At 37.0% G+C, this 22,888-nt stretch overlaps 1 long non-coding RNA gene across 1 annotated transcript; it reads left to right on the top strand.

The window, feature by feature from the left end:
• Positions 1–2,920: 2,920 nt before the first annotated feature.
• LOC149136446 (uncharacterized) lies at positions 2,921–18,992 on the top strand. Its single transcript, XR_016240970.1, has 2 exons — positions 2,921–3,358; positions 15,057–18,992. It is a non-coding gene; the product is annotated as an uncharacterized LOC149136446 (long non-coding RNA).
• The last annotated feature ends 3,896 nt before the right edge of the window (positions 18,993–22,888 follow it).

The raw sequence follows: 22,888 nt of genomic DNA on the forward strand, positions 1-22,888 counted from the left end.
TACCCAAGGCACACAGAGCTGCACTCGGTAGTGAAATGAAAGCACGCTATAAAAATAAAACTACTGAATAATAATAATAATAGTAATAATAAATGCCCTGATGCAGTACCAGGCAGTGGATCTCATAGATTCTGATCTTAACTGATTGCAAATGTTATCATGTACATTGTTTTGTCTTGGTATAAAAGATGGGCTACAGCAAATATTTGGCTCACTACCACATGTTTGCTTGTCAGATGTGTGATCTTAAGCAGTTGAGCATGTCCCTTGGTGGCTGATGATATGTGCATCTCTGATCATGAGCAGAAGTAGTGGGGAAACATCATAGCCATGTGTTGAGAGAAATTCTCTGAGGTTTGGATAATTCACCTATGGAAACATGGGTGTTTTGTTCAACATCCTTAGACAAACCTTATTCAGGGACCTTTTGAGCAGGATGGGCTACTCGACCTGAAGAAAATTCTGACTGGACCCCGCCTGCAAGGTCATGCACTGTTTATTTTGATATGAGATCACCATGTCACACACATATGGTTGTGATGCATGTGCCTGATGTACCCTTATCAGACAGGTAGCCATGATGGATATATTCAGCTTCGTATATTTTACCCCAGTGTCACTCTGAAGGCATGTAGTGCTCTCTCACTTAATAATAATAATAATAATAATAATAATAATAATAATAATAATTCTGATCCTAATTGATTGGAAGTGTTATCATGTACATTGTTTTGTCTTGGTATAAAAAGATGGGCTACAGCAAATATTCTGCTTAATACCACAGATTTGCTTGTCAGTTGTTTGACCTTGACCAGTTGAGCATGTCCCTTGGTGGCTGACAATATGTGCATTTCTGATCATGAGCAGAAGTAGTGGGGAAACATCATAGCCACGTGTTGAGGGAAATTCTTTGGGGTTTGAATAATTCACCTTTGGAAACATGGGTGTTTTGCTCAACATCCTTAAACAAAACTTATTCGGGGACCTTTTGAGCGGGATGGGCTACTCGACTTGAAGAAAATTCTAACTGGGCCCCACCTTCAAGGTCATGCACCGTTTATCTTGATATGATATCACCATGTCACGCACATATGGTTGCGATGCATGTGCCTGGTGTACCCTTATCAGACAGGTAGTCATGATGTGTATACTGGGCTTCGTATATTTTACCCCAGTGTCATTTTGATGGCATGCACTGCTCTCACTCAATAATAATAATAATAATAAGATCTGAACGAGGAAGAGAAGGAGATTTTTAGAAATGTTACAAGGTAAAATGTCTGATGGAAACAATGAAGTAACACAAAATGTAAGATATATGAACAGAAAACAAGTGAAGAAAACCACAGGCAAAGTAAATGATGTTTTAAGAATGATTAAAACAAAACAAGAAAAAAACATCAGTGAAACAAACCAGTTATTCATAGCACTGGTTGTTCAGAATTAGACACTATTTTTATTGTTAAGCCCCAATTCAGACCTGACGAAGGAGATTCATGAGTAAAGTGGTAGTAATTTTGAATTTCCTTTGCCATCGATGCAGTTGAGTTCGTTTCTTTTGTATGGCTTGTCAGACACTGGTAAGCTTGCTGTGGAAGTGAGCAGATTCTTTCATACGCCTTCCTTTGCGATGAACATGTCTGAAACTTGATTTTCAAGTAACAGTAACAACATATATTCTCGACTGCCAATAGAAGGTATCTCGATTAGGTTTTAATATAGAGTTAAACCTTAAGGTGGTGAACTGGCAGAATCACTAGCACGCCGAGCAAAATGTTTAGCCGTATTTTGTTCATCGTTACGTACTGACTTCAAATTCTGCCAAGGTCGACTTGAGCACTTGGATCGATGTAATCAATTACCTTCTTTCCTGAAATTGCTGGACTTTTGCCAAATTTTGAAACCAACATACTGTGTAAAAATTACTGCACATCATGACGTTTATTCTTTTCTTTTGATGCTCAGCACATCTGAGAATATATCATCCAACATTTCCTACTTTTTTTTAAACATGAAATGCTTTGTTTTGAAGAAGATTTGATAAAGATTTCTATCAGATCGAATGACCACGTAAAGAATCATATAAATGCAGTTAAAATGCAAAAAGTAAACTATATAAAAGTTGAAATTATTTACGATTTTTGATCATTTTTGATCATTATGAATTCTCAAATGGTTTGGTCTTATCAATATAAATCGATTCAAGTCTTTTTCAATTTCTGAATATTTCTTAATATTTACTTTCTTTATTAATTGAGATATATTCATGCATATATGCAATTACGCGTGTATGTATAACAACAGTGGAGATATATTCATACCATTTCTTACTACAATCATCGATGAATAGATCCATTGTGTGTAGATTATTCGTTTATTATGGTAACTCTGATGACATGAGAATGTAACTTGATTGTAAGATATATCCTCACATAATAGTTCTAGTAATCAACGAAACACGTAAAAGGATATAGAGACTAAACAGATGAACATATTTCTATCTTTGTATTTTTCTGTGACTCTGTATTTTGGATATCGATGGAGACCAACAACAAGGTATTTCGAAATTGTTGTTGGCACTCCGTCCCTTACGACGTCGAGGGTTCCAGTTGATCCGATCAACGGAATAGCCTGCTCGTGAGATTAACGTGCAAGTGGCTGAGCACTCCACAGACACGTGTACCCTTAACGTAGTTCTCAGGGATATTCAGCTGACCCTTTGAATTACATGCACAACAGAAACAGGAAGTAAGAGTGAGAGAAATTTGTGGCGGAAGAGTACAGCAGGGTTCGCCACCATCCCCTGCCGGAGCCTCGTGGAGCTTTCAGGTGTTTTCGCTCAATAAACACTCACAACGCCCGGTCTGGGAATCGAAACCGCGATCCTATGACTGCGAGTCCGCTGCCCTAATCACTGGTCCATTGCGCCTCCACTATTTCGAAATATAAATGTAGCAAGTCATATAAGCACTACTTTTCGATGGTAGCTTAATTTAGTCGTTTTGCTTAAACTAACCAATCACTGCTGGCCGCAGAAGGATACACGCGGCCCAGGCAGTGAAGCGCGAGTTTTAAAAAGAAAGGCCAGTAGTCGAGTAGACTGGATGGTAAGCAGGTTAGATGAGCTTTGGCCTGGCAGGACTTTGATCAGAAATTAGCACTTATCCACGGAAGGACTTCTACCTTAATGCACTGATCTTTTTCCCGACTCATGAGAACATATTAAGGAATGAACATTTGTTTACTTCTCCCGATTGACGGGAAGGCTGATATCTACGTTACACAGATTGAACAATTACTAATGAATGAACACTTGATTTCTTCCCAATTATCTGGAAGGCTTACCTGCCAAGCTCCGGTAATATCTTGATTGCACCAGAATTGGATCTTTTTTAAAACGGGGGCCACATTTTTCATTAATGTTTTACGTAGTGTTTTTGGTACCGAAAGACTTTCAAATTTCGTATACTTATCTATTTTGTGTTATAGAACAGAAAAATATTTTTGTATTCGAATTTATTTCATGTAAAAAATTGTCTTATTTCGATAATTTCAACCAATCACTGACAAGTATTCAGTTGTTTATATTTACTCCTTTGGCTGATTAAGCCATAGCTTCGTTTTATTTGCTTTTTTCATTTTAAATTTGCTTTATTCATTTTCTTTTTTTTTTCGTCGTTTTATTTGCTTTTTTCTTTTTAAATTTGCTGTTTTACCCTAACCCTAACCCTTACCCTATCACCGATAGAATTGTTTCAGAATCGTTTGTTTATGTAGTCGGCACTTAATGTATATCGGCTGAATGGACGTCAGTGATTGTTTGAAATTACAGAAATACAACTTTAACATGGAATAACTTAGGGATTTCTTTTTTTTTAAAGAAGACTAAGAGAAAAAGATGTTTTATATGACACATTCTACCAGTGTTCCAAGTTTCAAAGTGTTTCGTTAATGAAAAATGTGGCCCCCGTTTTAAAAAAGATCCCCAGAAAAAATTCTCAGGTTTGTTAACCAAAAGGAAACATTGCCTCTTGGCATTTTATTGTGCCTTTTATGCAAACATATATTTAAATATTACTAGCCTTCTGACACGCACTCATTCAAATAGGTACCCCGCATTAACCAACATCTCCTTTACCACAGATTTCTCTTTACGGACACGTCTATCAAGTTATAAAAGAGCAATGGTTACATGCTATGCTTTATATACCGCATTAAACAAATATCACACACATACACACACATACACACACACACACACACACACACACACATTTAGATCGTATTTTAGAAACGTTAAGAAATATAAAATGTTCCTTTTCATTTATAAATATTTAAAGCATACTTGGCAGTTCGACAGAGCAAATGAGTGAGTGGATGAGTCAGTGTGTGTGCGCGTGAGAGCGAGAGAGAATACTGAGAGCGAGAGAGAATACTGAGAGAGAGAGAGAGAGAATACTGAGAGAGAGAGAGAGAGAATACTGAGAGAGAAAGAGAGAATACTAAGAGAGAGGCAGGACGTTCAGGAGAATGTGGAAGTCAGACAGTAGGGGAGATGGCGTTTTCATCAATGACATTGAGTTTATACGTGTTGACCAATTAATGTAGGTGGAAAGACCACTGGTGTGCGTCTGCGTAAGTTGTATCGATGCTTGTTATTCTAATAGGGAAGACACATAACTATCCCGTTTTCTTCTCTAGATAAAGAAACACAGGACCACCTTTTTAAATTCAAGACTCCTGTTTGTGCTTCCAGAGAATTAGTTCCTGTTTCTAGCTAGTGTAGAAACTAAGTAAACAACACTCCTATCGTCTGCTACATTTGACTGTCATTTCGGACTGGTTGTTACTACTATTTATCACGACTGCATTATCCAACGTGAAATTTTAAAAGAGCAGAGTCTGGTTAGGGAAGATTTGGCTGTTATTCTTAGCAGGTCGAGCAGGTACTTGGTGGTGTGAGGGATATTAATTTTTGTCGTGTATGCGTTTTACTTCAGGAAAAAAATCTAATCGTGCTTACATATAATGAAAAGTATTCTTATCAAGACTATTCTGTGTTTTTACTTTGTGTATAGCATATTTTTTGTCATTTGCTTAGTATTGTCTATAAACAAGTCCTCTTTTCTTCGTTGCGTATGTTTTGATTGTATGTGTGGTATATGTACGTGTGTATGTTACAAGATGCTGACAAAAACTTTATTATGTAGGACAGAATTAACTAACGAATCCTTTTTAAATTTGACAGAATGTGATTTGAATTATATTAGGTTGCAATTTGCAGCAAATCCAGAAACAACTTGTGCGCACGCGTAATTGTGTGTGTGTGTGTGTGTGTATATGCGAGCATGTGATGTACATGCTTTGTTATTTTTGTCATTTGTCGCCGTTGTGCCACAAGTCAACCCTAATAGAGTAGACCTTGGAACTTCAGGGTGTGTTGTTTAAATATGTGTGTATTTGCGTGTGTAAGACACTGAAAGCTTGAGGTAACGATATCCACATTCTACGTGTCCTTTTTAAAGGTTGTGGTCTAAGGATAATTAGGTTACTATTTCAAGCAAAGCGATGCGCTTTTGACGGACAGTAATACTGAAAAATATTAAAATAAACTGGTCGATCAATGAAGAAGTATTCTCATATGCAATATGACGATCAGTTCCTTTAAAGCCACTTCCAAATACAGAAGAGCTGAACACTTGAATAGTTGGATCCATAAGCGTACATATCGATACGAAAATAGATAACCGTTTTGATGAGGCCATAAGAATTTATAAACTTTCGAGAGAACATGAAATAATTCTGTTTTGGAACTGAATCTCAAAGCGCATAAATAATAGCATATAAATATCAGATTGAAAAAATCTTTTGAATAGAAAAAGGCAAAGGCTTCATGTGGGACTTGAACTCATATCACTTGTAGACACGACAGGCGTTCTTTCATTGGACTAAAGCAATCGTTCAAATTTCTCTGTCCAAAAACGAACAATAATTTTTCACGTATACATATTAAGTAATATAGATTTCAGATTTTGGAACAAGGCCAGTAATTTTGGGGAAGAGCGTAAGTCGATTATATTGATCCTAATACTCAAGTAATTATTTTATCGATCTCGAAAGGATAAAAGGTAAAGTCGATCTTGGCGGAATCTGAACGCAGAACGTAAAAATGGACGAAATGTCGCTAAGCATTTGAGCAGCGTCCTAACGATTCTGCCTTTGTATTAGCTAATATTGAACATGAACTTATATACTTGGAAACTCAGTATCAACTGTAATAATAACGAGTGCTCAATAATTACTGCAAGGGTCCTAGTGCTTTGTTTATATTTTTTTCGGAAACAATTGTAGGTGAGATGACAATTTCGTGCTGGATTGACAAATAATACAGAATTTAAGTTTCTAGTTGAACTCTTGCTTGTCTGCATTTATTCTATCCAATATATAATGTCGATCTCTGTTTGATGCCATTGATCCTTTGGTTCCTTGTGCTATTTTCCCTACCTTAAAATAATATTCTTGTAGAAGAACATTTTCGTTCCTAAGGTAAAGATGAATTTTGCGTATTCCTGGAACAGCAAATTTCTTCAAGAAGTTATTAAATTAAAAATATAAACGTTCATGGATTGAAATATTGATGCTTTTTAATTGCGGCTACCAATTGTCAAATTACTACCTCTATGCATTATAAAAACTAACTGATTCCAACGTAAAAGAAATAGTTCAAGTATGTTTAATTGTATCATAAAAAATAGCGGGACCCGTGAATATTTCATGGAATTAAAGGTAAACCTATTGGGTTATTTCTGAAAAATTTATCCCAAAAACCTGAAATACAACCTGTGTTGTGTCTGTATAGAAAGGTAGTCGTTCATCTGCTAGAGATTGAAAAGTGAAGGAAATTGGAATACGATGATTACTTAATTTACTTTATATACTTTATGCACAACCTTATAGACTTAATGCACAGCACTCATAGAATAAGTATTCACTATTATTTTGCACTTTCCCCCATAAACAAATAAAAAATATCCCGTATGAATGATACAACCTTTAGTTGAATTGCGTATATCTGCAACGTAAATAAGCGTGAATATTTCACAGATTTACACATAAACGCATGCTTAAAGTAATAGGTGATATAAAAAAATATACTTTTCCCTATCCAATCACCACAGCCATCATCATCATCTCTCTCTCCTCTCTTCCCCTCTCACCTCTCTCTCTCTGCCTTTCTTTAACCTCACCATCAGAACATCACCCCTCTGTTAAAATTATATTTTCAGCTCTCCTCCTTTACCTTCAACTAACCTTTTTAACCAAGTAATAAATATTACGATACCCCATCTCACGTCATGGACTTTTCTTTTTACCTCCTTCTGTCTCACTCTTCGCTTTATCCTCATTTCTCTCTCCTTTTATTCCCTCCTCTCTTTCCCTTCAACTAATCACGTGAAAGCGTTACAATTACTTTCCCTCTATCTTATGTCATGGACGTTTCTCTTCCCCTCTTTTTCTCCTTCCCTTTTTTCTCCCTTCCTTTTTTTCTCTCTCCCTCTTTTTCTCTAATTACGTGAAAGCGTTACCGACGGTCTAAGTAACGCAATGACAAGCAGAATTATTATAAGATTTCATATGAAATAGTTCTTTTATACATTTGTTAAACAGCAGCCTTTGACTTCATAAAGTTTTCGAATGATCTCTAAATCTAACGCTCTACAAGAAATAGCCGTCAGAAGATATTGCAAATAAATTTCCCGTAGGAAATGGGGAAAATTAGACATTAAATTTTCCAAATAAAAGTACTATATGCACATGATGAAATCTTTGTCGAATATTGTTGTCAGCTAAAGGCGAATGTGAGAGAGTAAAAATAAAGAGAGAGACAGAGAGAGGGAAATTAACCCCATCACTTGACTGATACTCTATTTATCCATTCCAATGATGAAAATGGAAGCTGTCGTAGGTGAAATTTGTAATCAGAAAATAGACAACCGGAATAAATGCAACAAGTCATTCCATCCGATTCTTTAAAGACTCGGCCAATTCACCGCTTTTTGTACGTGTATAAATACACACAAACATTCACACATAAATGCGTGAGTGTGCACACACACGCACATACATACATTGTTGTTGGCACTCCGTCGCTTACGACGTCAAGGGTTCCAGTTGATCCGATCAACGGAACAGCCTGCTCGTGAAATTAACGTGCAAGTGGCTGAGCACTCCACAGACACGTGCACCCTTAACGTAGTTCTCGGGGTTATTCAGCGTGACACAGTGTGAGAAGGCTGGCCCTTTGAATTACATGCACAACAGAAAAAGTAAGTAAGAGTGAGAGAAAGTTGTGGTGAAAGAGTACAGCAGGGTTCGCCACCATCTCCTGCCGGAGCCTTGTGGAGTTTTAGGTGTTTTCACTCAATAAACACTCAAAAACCGCGATCCTATGACTGCGAGTCCGCTGTCCTAATACATACATGTCTTTATGTATACTCATATATAACAGAGACATACACATATGGACCATATCAGCAATTTTAAATACAGCAATGCAACAACTTTTGTCTACAAATTATTTTTAAAAAATGTAAGCTATTCTTAATAGAAGAATATACAGGAACAACGATATATTCTATTCGATATCTGAACACAGCAGCATTGTTTAAGCTTAATTATCCACAACAGAAGGAAACGTGAATATATCGTTAACAGGATTACAATTTAATACTGCAAGCATCAATTGCAATTATACAGTACGACGGATGTTATACCATTGAGTTAATGACACCTAAGAGAGGAAAATGTTAGCATTTTGTCGAACGAAACAGCTTCGGTAGATTACAGTTGAACGAGTTCAGTATCCTTCTCAAGGACACAGCGTAAATAATCCGAGAAAGGACGCCATCGCTGTCTCATCCAGGAATAGTCGTGAATAAATAACGTTAGGTATGCGTTAATGATTAACGCTAGAGCTGAATAGGCGACGCATACATGTTAAAGACGCGAATTCAAATAGATGCATGTGCAATGTCCACGTGTCACTGTTTTAAATAGAATAATTTGAAATGGAATAGAAGACTGTAAAACTGATATTTTGTAAAACTGCTTTAAAATTAGTTCTACGCATCATTGATTTTGAAATGTTTATGATCAAAAGGTCTGTTAAATAATTCATTATGCTTTTTGTTATTGTTGTTGGTGACTATCACCGTAGTTTATACGCTATCATAATTATTAACTAAAATAGTCACTCATCAATCACTGCTACAAATAACGGTCTCCCTTTATGTCAGACATGCATGCAACGAACTTGTCTTATTGTTGCTTCTTATAGCACCTCGTTACACGAAACAGAACAAGGGTTCGTGCTCACTTCCATAAATTAAGGGAAAAATACTAATCGGGTTGACTTTTATTGAATATGTTCTTCAGAAGTTTCACTCACTAGGAAAAAAATATAACAGAAGTCTAATATTTAAAATCTTTTCACTCAGTGATTTACAAAAAAAAGCACCCACTTTCAATAATTAAATAAAACTGATCGTGCATGGAACAATAAAAAAAATCTACTGGTTTCGTTAATGCCTTTTATTTTATATTTGTAATATAAATCAAACATTTGACGTTCTGGTGGTGTTGGCCAAAATTTAATATGGCCTTTTGAATAGAAAGGAAATTGAAAACTACGATCACTAACTTCACATGGTCTGTGGACCGGTATGAAAGTGTTAAAGCCATAGAATTTAGCATTTTCATATCATCTGACATTAGATACCATATTCCTATAAGTTTAATATGTTATAGGAACAGTTAATATGCTGTTGCGAATGTTGGAGATGAAGGGGAAAAACTAGAAACATTAATAGGTTTGGGAGGTAATCCGTCAATAAGATTTTATACGATGTAATTTTATTTAACTCTATAAAGAAAATATTGCAAATGAAGAGATGTAAACATTTCAGAAGAAAACTTTTCTGCTTTGGTGTAAGATTACATATATCGAATACATGTTGTGTATATACAATATATATACTTAGTAGAAATATCTTCGAAAAGTAATAGATGTGGAAATTGTGGTTTAGTGTAGGTGTCTACTTTGCCAGATCTGAGGGGGGAAATTGAAGAGACCCGAGAACTACGTTAAGGGTACACGTGTCTGTCGAGTGCTCAGCCACTTGCACGTTAATTTCACGAGCAGGCTGTTCCGTTGATCGGATCAACTGGAACCCTCGACGTCGTAAGCGACGGAGTGCCAACAACAACTTTCTACGTGTCACTAAAATATTTCAAGGTTTTGTCATTTCTTTGTGCCTTCATGTTATACCATTAAATTTTTTTTTTTTTTGTAGCGCCTGCGTTATTTTTGGAGTTAATATAGTCTTGCAGGTCTCTTCAAGTATTGCTCTTAAGGTTTAGAAAATTCTTGTCTGTGGTAATCTTTTCACTGCCCATAGAATTCATGTTTTACTCGTACTGGAGCTCTACTGACTGATACATATTTTAATACTTCTTTGATTAAATCGCGGTGAGATAGATTGGATCTGTTTGTTTTGTTTAATAGGTCTTTTCGTAATGTTTGATTCTTTGCAGTTTAACAATAAACGCTTGCTTCAAGAGTTCTTTGATTTCAAGTCCGTTTTTCTTTATTAGTCAAATTCCCATAGTACTTTTTTTTGTCTTTCTCTGTATGTCTGCTTAACTCGGTTTTTATTAAGGTTTTGATATTCACATATAAGTAGATTCGAGGTAGTGCCACATTTCTTTTTAACTGCTGGACTTCTGCTTACATTACTTTGTTTATGCTGGTGATATCGTTGATCATATTTGTGATGGTCGTGTTTTCATATTTTATTCTTATTGCAATTTCATCGTTAAGTTTCTTTTATCATTGGGATGTGCTTTCGGTGGCCCTCAGTAAAATTTTCTATCGATTTTAATTCTTTAGGTATTCTCACCTTTAGGTTATTATCATATTCAGAATTTCCATCTTTAGAAACATCTATTTATAAATCTGTCTCTATATTCTCTTTATTCATATTTTCGTTTATCATATTAATTTTTATTTCTATTCGTATTTTCCTATTATAGTTCTGATTTTAGTGTTTAGTATTTTGGAACATCTTCTAGGGCTTTTGTGATTAGTATTAATATTCTTTATTCTCGTTGTTTGCATTTTTGTGTGTTGCTTGTGTCTTCGTTTTATATTATTTCTTTTAAGTCTTCTATTGCTTTATCTGATAATGTCTTTGTTTAAAGGATGTCTTGTTAAATTAGCTCTTCTGTTCGTAATCAATGTTACTTTTAGATAAGAAATAATTTTTGTCCAAATATAATATTTGTGAAACTACCGTTTGTTTTTTAATACAGTGTCACTGAAAAATATATGTGCGATACAGGACTGTAGTATGAACGTGAGCCAACCACTACTGTTTTTACTGAGACACCATATCTCGGAGTTTGCCAGCCAAGGCTAAAGAGTCATCCCTTCTTTTGTAGACTATCATGACCTAGCAGTACAATGTTCCACGGTTTGTAATGATAACAGCCATGGCACTACTAACTGACCTTGAAGGCGCATGGCCTAGTGGTTAAGGTGTTGCGCTCACGAGATTGAGGTTTCAATTCCTGGACCGCGGGGTGCGTTGTTTTCTTGCTCTGCGATCACTTCGACACCTGACGTGTGCTGCACCTGTACAGACAATGCCGATTTAATGGAGGGAATGCGCTAATGTAACAGCACGAACGTTTGGTGATTATAAATTAATCATTTGTGCAAGTTGTTCAGCAAGAAATTGAGAGACTACCACGATTATCACTTACTGGCCTTGTGCCAAAAATCAGAAACAATCTGAAACTATTCACGCGGTGATCTGGCAGAATCATGAGCACGCCGGATAAAATATTTAGTGGACTTTCTTCCAGTTTTACATTCCGAGTTCAAATTCCACCGAAGTCGATTTTTGCTTTTGATTCTTTCAGAAATTGACAAAACAAGTACTGAATTTTTTAAATGTGAGTCTGACATCTATAATTTCTTTTCCCGTATTTGCTCTTCTATAAGCTCAGTGTCATTTTGTCAGTTAATCCATGGATTATCCCCTCCCCGAAATTTGAAACCATTATTATTATTATTATTATTATTATCATTATTATTATTATTAGGGCGGCAAGCTGGCAGAATCGTTAATATGTCGGAAAAAATGCTTAGCGGCAATTCGTCTGTCTTTACGTTCTATGTTCGAATTCCGCCGAGGTCGACTTTGCCTTTCATCCTTCCGAAGTCGATAAAATAAGTACCACTGGTTTCGATGCAATCGGTTAACCCCTCCTCCTAAATTTCAGGCCTTGTGCCTTTGGTGGAAAACTTATCGTTTTTATTATTATATAATCCGCTGAGAAAGTCATGCTTTGTAAACATTGCTATTTTGTTACCCAAACAGGAATTGGTTCAATTTTTTATTGATAATCCTGTAGATAAACTGACTTGGTATACTTAAGAATGGTTTTCTTTCTCGCGACGGACTCCTTCTATTTTAAAGGTTGTGATTAAAAAATTTCATATTTTCTTTAAAAAATAGGTTCTGACAAAACCATCGGAACTGATTTAATGCGGAGGAGTGCGCGTGTGTGTAAGATATATATATATATATATATATATATATATATATATATATATATAAAATATATAGTTTTAGGGAAAATAACCAAGTTTCAAGAACTCATCGATGAAAATCCACTATCACATATAGAAAAATTAACAATTAAAAGCACAATAAATTAGTATAATTTAAAGCAAAGTAAATATAAGATAAATATAATAAAATGATTACACGTGTTTCATAACTAATTTTCAAATAGAAAAGAAATTTAAATCGATTAAAATCAATTGAAATTATCGAAAATTAAATTCTATTCAAAAATATAGCTAATCGTCAGATCTTAAGTAGAACAATAATTTTGGATTTTGTCCCTAATATTATTATTATTATATATATATATATATATATATATATATATACAGAGAGAGAGAGAGAGAGAGAAAGTAGGAGCAAGTGTTGAGAATGTTATCAAAGTCTCTTCTACAATTAACACGGGTATTGCCACTATAGCAACAAAAAGTATTGACGTCACGGTTGACGATATTACGGATGCTACAGTGGTATCACATCACAGGGTCAGTATAATAAAACTATCACAACAGCAACAAAGCTAAGAGCAGTAATAACGAAAACAGCAGCAATAGTTATAACAAAACAACACCAACAACTAGATTACAAAGAAAGGAAGAAACTATCAAGAAATGCAAGAGATGCATACCTAACCTTTATTCAAAGTTAGGTGTACCTGCAGACAAGATAGTAAATAGCTCACCTGAGCACCTTACTAGCATCCATTATCATTTCTGGTTCAAAGAGCTCGAGCAAATTGGGATGGTTGTCGAAGAAAGCTAAAGGGCTAAATCTGTTGCAAAACAGGCCACCTTCTACGACAAAAGAAAATGCAAAAGCAGCGTGCCTTGCTTCAGAGTTGTAGCAAACAGCGTTGACTACTGTAACCATAACAACAGTAGTAGATGGTACAGTAAAAGCAATAAAACCTTTTTCTATGCATATTTGCAAAGGGACTCATGAATAAGTTACACTGCACCACCAACAAAAGCAGAAACAACTTGAAAAATACAAAAAACAAACATAATCTCTAGAGATTCGGAGACGTTCAGATAGTTTGGTCATTATTTATCAACAAGTCTTCTCGTGGTTCGTTTCCTCAACAAAGCTGCTGACACTGAAGGCGAAAACTGAAATGTCATTTGGTGCTCTCGGTTCTCTAATAGTTGGGAAACGCGTTCAGTCTTACGTTAATTGATTCATTAATCTATAGTGAACTAGTGGCGGCCGAAATTGATGACCTTCTTAGTTGAACAAAAAAGCTTCTTCTGAAGTATTTCAATTAATTACCGGTCCGAGAAAAAATAGACGAGCATATCTAGTTGACCAAGGATTGCTGCAAAGTGGGGGCTCACTTCGTATGGTCGAGATTAACTCTACAATCAAGCCGTGTTGCAGCTTCCAGCGATCAAATAATTGCAGTCTCGCGAAATAATCTCACACGTCCTTTGTCATAGTCCATGCTCAACTGACTTGTGGATCTATGTCCAAATATTGCTATCATGTGCGGATCCGACTGCCAGCCGAATCTGTCGAGATGTCGACCACTAGTTTCCTTTGGCAATGAAGAGTGGGTGTTCTTTCCCTATCAGGTGTTTATGTTGAAGGACTTTATGTGGTGAACATAGATACAAAGAATGAGGACAAAATGTTTCCTCTCTGTCAAGTCTTCAAAGTCTTGAAAAGAAGGTTAGGATAGAAAAAGAAGTGCTACTCACCAACAAATGTCTTGAAAGGCTGATGCGATTAGAGTCATTGTTGTGGTAAAATGAGCTTACTTAACGAGTAACTGAAGCAGGGTACTAAGAACTATATATCCCGAGAATGAGCGTGGGCGTTGTGTGTTCCAATATCATTCTGAATCACCCATTGTGATGACCCCGGTCATATCTTGTAGTTACTTTTTTGTTAATAATTTGTTGTCCTTTATTACCTCCGCCTTCGTTAAGGCGGAGGCATTGTTTTCAGTCGTGTTTGTTTGTCTGTGGACAAGATATCTCAAGAACAGCTGGATGGATTCGAATGAAATTTTCAGGGATGTTTGGGCTCGTGACTGGCACAAATTGATTAGATTTTGGGGTCGATCCGATACCGGACAAGGATTCTGGATTATTTTTCCTGCTTTTTTTTTTTTTTGTTAACCTAGCTTTTGAGAGCAGTCGGGTTCATTTATAGCATTCTGGCTAATTGTTGAGAGGTCGTCGGCGTTGTCGTTAAAGTTGTTTTTCGAATCTTTTGATTCCGAACTGTGTTAGAAGTGTGTTCGCTCCATGTAAGTTTTGTTGTATTGTATTGTTAAGTTACTGAATTGTTGAACTGTTATTAACTGGAATTGTTGAAATTGTTGTTGTTAAATGGTTTTTATTTTTTCTTCCCCATTTATAGGCGAAGTTAAGAAGAATACCGTCATAGAAAGTAAACCAGTGGGGAGTGACGCTGTGATGACTGCTAAAGGTCTGTCAGTAGAAGTACTGCAGGTCCTTGAAATCGAATTAAAGAAGAATTTTAAACTAACAAAAGGATTTTTTTTTATAGAACGTTGAATGTGACAACAAAAAAAGTTGAAGTAGCAGCGGAGGAAGCGGTAGAGGAATGTCTACGAGAGATAAAGGATATTACGACATATTACACGAGAAGAAAAAAACATACGGCATAGTGGAAGTACGTTTCGTAAGCGAAGAAGAAGCGAGGAAACACTACACTGTGCCTTTGAGATCAGCCGAGTGGGCACTGCTACCTACTTACTGTAGCAAACGTGCGGCCAGAGTAAGACTAGATAGAATTCCCCCAGAAATTGATGAGGCGTGGCTGGTGGCAGCCATCCTCTATAACACAGAGGAGGACGCTCAGGTGTTGAAGATATCGAGAATGACGGAGGTGAACTGATGGGGGTATGGACTGGAGGTGTCGGTCCATATCAGCCTGCCGGACCTCCACAAAATTGCAGAAGAGACAAGATTAAGAATCGTTGTAAAAGGGAAACCTCCGGTATGTTATTTATGTGGAGTAAGGGGACACATGAAAGCAAAGTATCCCCAGAAACACGAACAGGAGGCGGCGGAGAAGGAGCGTCAAGAATGAGAGGGCGCAACAGCGAAGGAGGAGGAGGAGGAGGAGTAGGAGGAAATGGTGGAAAAATATACAGTGGTAGAAAGAAAGAGGAGAAATGTGGAATTTTCATCTAAAAGCCCGAAGAAGAAAAGAAAGGCAGAGGAGGACAACAAGAACGAGAAAAGAAGGAATGAGGAGCCAAGTGAGGAACGAACACAAAGACTGTTGCCTTCAACTAGTAAGGAGGAGGAAGGACGGAAGAAGAAGAGACATGAAAGTGAAAAGGAAGGAGAAACAGAGACGGGAATACAAGCAACAGAGGCAGAGAGTGGTGAGGTACAGCAGAGAGAGTCTCCGAAGGGGAAATAGGAAAGAACTATATGTTACCAAAAAGTGTAGAGATAGAAAAGACAATTTCAAAAATGAAACATGTAATAAGGGTTAAAGTGGCTGACAGTGAGGACAATCGAGATGAGAAAGCGGTGCTCTTGGAGGAAGGAAGAGCAAGAAGGTTGCAGGAAATATTTGGCGACAGGATAGTGATAATAGAAATTCGATTTCGTTACGATGAATTTCCATCAATAGTAATATTTGACGATTTGATGGAACTTATGGTGTTACTTAGTGTGGATTTTTAAACAAAAGGAAAACCAACAAGATACAAGACTGATAAGTACACACTTTATTTAAAAAAAAACAGTAAAATGGAACTACCTGTTTTGTGGGGTAGGAAAGCCATTTCATTCTCTCTTCATTTATATTCATAATTCATTCGTTATATGCTTTTATGTACCCCAATGTATTGTTTTGTCTGTCTTTTGTGTTGTCCCTTCTCTTTTGAGGCATTGTGCCTAATTAAAGAAATAAGGACGTTGTTGTTGCCTTGCCCGCCGTCTTATCTGATGTAAATCACTAGCTTGTTTGTTATTTTCCCTTTCATTTCGCCCTCGTGCTATCTCCAACGCCTTGGGACTTTGTGAGCGATAAAATAAATCTGGACTGGCAGGTCGTTTAAGCGTCGGAGAAAATTGCGGCGTTTCTTCCAGCTCTTTATGTTCCGAGTTCAAATTCTGCTCAGGTCGAATTTACATTTCATATTTTAGGATTTGATAAAATAAGTACCCGTTGAAAACTGGAGTTGATGTAATTCACTTCTCCAGCGCTCAAAATTGTATTAAACTTAGAAAGAATTATTATTATGAACATTTTGCTATAATAGTAGTAATAGTGGTGGTGGTGGTGGTGGTAGCAGCAGTAGCAGCAGCAGCAGTAGTAGTAGTCGTGATTAAATATGGTATCTGCTACCAGTCCTGAGGATATGACCGGAGAACCTACTTTGATTAATGCAATATTTGATGGATGAAAAGTAATATCAAATTCATGCTTTAGTTGAGCATATGACATGGGTAAGATATAAATGATTCTAATACGATACAGCGTCAGTTGGTCGGTCAATTAATAAGCGGAAATATGTAAATAACTAATTGGACTTTGAACTAATAATATCTGTTATCACACTCGTATATATTTCTTGCCTCTTTACCTTCTTGTTTTCTTCTCTCATGCCACATCTATTTACATCACAAGATAGATATTAATAACATAATATTGAGGATCAGCTGTAAATGCGGCTTTGGGGATCTAATTTAAATAACATCGCTCGCTTGAAAAACTTCGATTATTACTAAGCTACCTCTGCAGTAAATGGCCAGTATACTTATGTCTGTGTGAGTGAGTGATTTGATAGGACTGTGCTATACATTTATTTTCTGCTTATATATTCTGAATATTTCTTCAATAGGGAGGGAATTGGTCTCCAGCTGAGAAATAACGTTTCATAATTAGACTTAAGAAAGATATGTAGACACAAGTATGGCGTACATTTTCTATTCAGTGACTGATACATACATACATACATACATACATATATACGGGACCATTGAGAGTCGAACAACATTGTGACTGATGAACAGGCTGGTGGAGATAAAGGAGTATGGGGATGTAGCGAACAACTTTTAATAAACAAAACAGTACTGTCTGAAGTAAGAAAACAACGTAGAAACCTTGTGACAGTATGGCTTGACTATAGGAAGGCATTCGACTCTATCCCTCATTCATGGCTGTTGAAATGCCTACATCTGGCAAAGGTACCTACTACCTTAATTACTGCCATAGAGAGACTCACAAAGACATGGACAACTAAACTTACCCTTACAACAGAGAACAAAATAATTGTTTCTAATAGTATAGGCATTACAAAGGGAATATCCCTGTGTATCAACGGTCTCTATCTACTCCATTCCACACAAAAGAATGTTACACGTACCTAGGCATAGGCGAACATGTATCATATGAAGGCACTCTCCCCACAATGCAATTGCAGTACCAGTACTGATCCCAACATTTGGGATACTTGATTGGTCTGCAGAGGAAATCCACTCCATAGATATCAAAACCCGCGAAATCCTGACAACAACTGGAAACTTCCACATAAACAATGATGTTGGCAGGCTCTACTTAAGAAGAAATGAAGGTGGTAGAGACCTGAGATCATTGCTGACGGCCTTCGAATGTCGTATGGTATCACTCAGGCAATACCATCTAAACAACAACAGCAAAAATAAATATATTAATGCAGTCTTGAAAAGTGAAGTGAGCAACGTTGTACGAGTTGGCAGTGAACTCCTCAAGAAACACTCTCTTCTTGATGATCTGTACAGCCCCCAAACAGCTGGGCTCTCTTACTTCAGAGAAGACCTGGATGGAAAGCACTCAGCATACGAAAAAAGACCATGCATGGTATGTTGCCCGGAAGCTTGAAGAAGATAGTAGAATTGACACAAAGCGCAGCATCTCTTGGACACAAGATCATTACATCACATCACACTTTGAAGGCTATGTGTTTGAAATCCAGGAACTGAAGATTGCCTCAAAGTACCTGGTGAACAAGAGAGACAGTGACGCACTTGTAATCCCAAGGCTCAACAGCATGTGTAGACTATGTCATGTTTCTGTGGAAGACATTACGCATGTGTTTAGCAGCTGTCCTAAAATGTCGTCACGTTGTTGTTACTAAACAATTTACAATGCCATCCGCTAAAAAACTGTCCTAAAGTAAACTTAGAAAATCCCTCTGTTATGGAACACATTCATAAACACCAACTCAAGGAATACTAGTTGAATATTCCCATCAAAACTTCTGTCAAATGTAAGCTAAGCATGCCGGACATTGTTGTTTGCGAATTCTTCTGTAATTTTAGAACTTATAAACTTAGCTTGATAAGACGCTAACGTCAAATTCAACTTACGATGAAAGTAAACAAACAAAGTTTGTTTTAGAAGCGTTGAGATGTATTGAGAGATAGAGAAATAATTTTTTTTATTCTCAAACACGTGATAATGCTAATAAATAGCGTGATCAGGATAAATTATCCATTCATTGCAGAAAAATACGTTACCGGCCAGCTATGAAACTCGAACTCACATCCCTGTGATTACTTTACCATTAAGCTAAACGGTAACGTATTTTTCTCCTTTCCCTACCCACTATCCTCGGTGCTTAACATTTTAAATAGAGAACCCATTTCTCGTCACGAGTGACTATTCGGTCCAAAACAAAAAAGTTCATTCGTGAGACGTGACAGCAAAGAAGAGCACACATCCACTCTCTGCGCGCGATTAGACTCGGAAAGTTAGTGAGGAACCCCTTGACCCAATTTACTGACTTTTCCGATGGCATGCAGGTGTTGAAAGGTTTGAATAACTAAATCCAAGCTTGTCTACTAGTTCCTCAACAGTTACGATGGGATTTTGTTCAACCAGGGTTTGCAGGATGTCATCATCGAGCTCTACAGATCTTCCAGGACGAGGCTCGTCTTCTAGGTTGTAGTTTCCGGCTCGGAATTTCAGGAACCACCGTTGACACTGGCTTACGCTTATTGTCCTACCCCCATATACTTCAATAATATTCCTCGCATTTTCTGTTGCATTATTGCTTTTATTGAACTCATAAAGCAAAATATGCCAAATATGCTCCTTTGTCACTTCCATTATAACTTTGAAAAGATAACTACTAGAATCGAACCTCACAAGGTAAAATTACTACCTGCTTTTATAGCAAGTTGATACAGGTAGTTTATCCCGTCACCCTCCAACTTTTAGTTCAATGCAATTGAAAAAAAAACGCATTATTTATAGGATAACCTTATATATATTTGTATGTATGTATGTATGTGTATATGCATGAAAGAGTCGGCCTCTGGTGATACTGTGGAATAGAAAATACTGAAAAATTTATACTATAGAAGGCATGTAGCAAAATCTGTAATTTAGATGCTACTGAGAAAATGATATTGACGCCTTGGAGGCAATATGATATCTAGTTCCTCCTTCAAAATAGGAAATATTCGGGAAATGAAAATACAAACAAAAATAAATCTTGAGATCTTAGTCCAAACCACCTTGAAGGTACAATAGATTGACAATAGCACTTTGGCATTTGAACATTATAAATAAAAGGATGCCGATACTGCACTTCATACATCTGACATTAAATTTAGCGATTATTTCTTCACATTTCACTTCTCATGCCATATTCTTCAGATCACACACATTTTGTTCCTCAATTAGACTTTGTTTCTATCCATCTATATTTTCTTACCTACCTACCTACCTACCTGCCTGCCTGCCTGCCTATCTAACTATCTAATTTATCTCTCTAGCTTTCCGTTAATCTATTCATCTCAATATCTTTCAGGCCATCTGTCTATGTATCAGTCTTGTTTTCTTATATTTTTGCTCCTTATATTTAATTTTATCTTCTCTCTGTTTCACTTTATTCCTCCCTTTCATGCTTCAGATCTTTTCTCTTTCTTTCTCCGTTTCCAAACTAGTCACAACTATTATTAAGTGAACAGAGATAAATGGACATCTGGGTTATCCTCCCTTTCACAGTCCTGAGCTAATATGACAAACAAAACTCAACATTTCTACAAGTATGATAGGATGAGTCTGTGGAAAGACACACCTGTACATAAGTCTTCTTCGGTGGAGGCGCAATGGCCCAGTGGTTAGGGCAGCGGACTCGCGGTTTCGATTCCCAGACCGGGCGTTGTGAGTGTTTATTGAGCGGAAACACTTAAAGCTCCCCGAGGCTCCGGCAGGGGATGGTGGCGAACCCTGCTGTACTCTTCCACCACAACTTTTTCTCACTCTTTCTTCCTGTTTCTGTTGTGCCTGTAATTCAAAGGGTCAGCCTTGTCACACTGTATATCCCCGAGAACTATGTTAAGGGTACACATGTCTGTGGAATGCTCAGCCACTTGCATGTTAATTTCACGACCAGGCTGTTCCGTTGATCGGATCAACTGTAACCCTCGACGTCGTAAGCGACAGCGTGCCAACAACAACACACATAAGTCTTCGTCGACCAAATTTAAGCTTATGCACTTTGTTGTACACTGCTCACATAGTACTTTGCAGACGTGGAAGTAAGAGACTAGTACCTTCAGGTTGTTTCTGCGAGCGTGTGTCATTAATTTAAGACAGCCTAAGGACATCATCACACCCGCTATGTTCACGCTGCAAAAGTTTATGGAAAATATTTATACAACACTGAACACCTGAAATTTCTTATTACATTTCGATTAAGCATACCTCAACATTTTAGAAAGACATACCCTAAATATCACTAACTCATCATCCTCATCTCTAAAACAAAACAAAGGAAAAACTACTTCAAACCATTTCTCTCATCTACCAAACTATTCCTGAACCAGTCATAGGTATACTTAACGGTTTCTCCAGCATGACTGTTCGCTCTGTGTACCTATTTTTTTTTTAAACGGAAGAATATATTAGATAATGAAGTCCTAGAAGTACAAAAAATGGGATCGTAAATGCTGGAGCGGATCTGATCATAAGTCTTTTCTATCTGAACTAACTTGTTGATAGCACCTTCTTACGTACACGATCTCTCTCTCACACAGACACACTCTCTCTCACACACACACACGCATACACGCACATACATTGCATCACATGCACACCGTTCTACCTACTATCAGAAGAGCTTTTGATTGTCTCCCACTCATACACAAAATGCTATTACTTTGAGAAACGGAAGCAAATTATATCGAGCAATCTAACTCCCAAGTAAGGTACAAATAAAACAACTTCCAATATTTGCATTTTTTCCAAATATTTTATTACAAAAATTGATCTCTCACCCACTCTATTCATTTTATATCCACATGACCTCCCAATTTCTGAAAATACATAAATATATGCAGATAGCATCTCACTCACGTACGGCTCTCTTGATCTTCAGATATAGCTGTGCAACTACTTTCACCTTGAACTAAACATCTACAAACATGGTTTCAAAGCTGGCTTAACGAAGCAACTAGGAAATCTACTGATTCCTCTACAATCCATGCTAAAATTATCAAATATAACAAGCCATAACACTGAACAACATAAAAACGCAGCTAATAGAAAGGACAACAAAATAGCGCACAACCTTACTAAAAAGACCCACATTTATCACATTTAGCTAACAGAATGAAACAACTGTAATGATGTACACGCAATATACTATCATGTGTCACGCTAGTTCGTCTTGGGCCTCAGCTTCTCCATAATAAATTGCAGTAAACTGGAAGAATCCCAAACTAGCTCACTTCATCGTACCATGACAGGTTGTATATAGAGGATTGTGACAGATCACATACACAGTGAGGCAAGAATACTAAAATTAAGACCACCTGGACATGCAGGATAACAGTTTGTGCATTATTGCAGTACACTCCACCCCTCACATTTTGTGCAATTACATGAAAAATAAAAGCATCCAAACTGATTTCCAACAGTAACGATAACTACATCATCCCAAAACACGCTTCTCACTATTAACCAGTGAGATATCACCCGTTCCACATAAGAGGAACCTTGACGGGGGTCAAAAAAGGAATCTTTACGTGGTAATTCAACTGCTAAGAGATAGCAAATAAACCCCACTCTAATCATTTCTATAGTCCTTTAAAAAGATGGCATATGTTGTGGATAATGTAGCACGGGCAACACTATGCATAGAAGGAAGACATGATAGTCATGGTTGGTATAATTTTACATCATAGATCTACTCAATCAAGGTTAGACTTTGGGGG

The sequence above is a fragment of the Octopus bimaculoides genome, chromosome 3 (genome assembly GCF_046866305.1).
Source record: "Octopus bimaculoides isolate indiv1 chromosome 3, ASM4686630v1, whole genome shotgun sequence".
Taxonomy (NCBI): domain Eukaryota; kingdom Metazoa; phylum Mollusca; class Cephalopoda; order Octopoda; family Octopodidae; genus Octopus; species Octopus bimaculoides.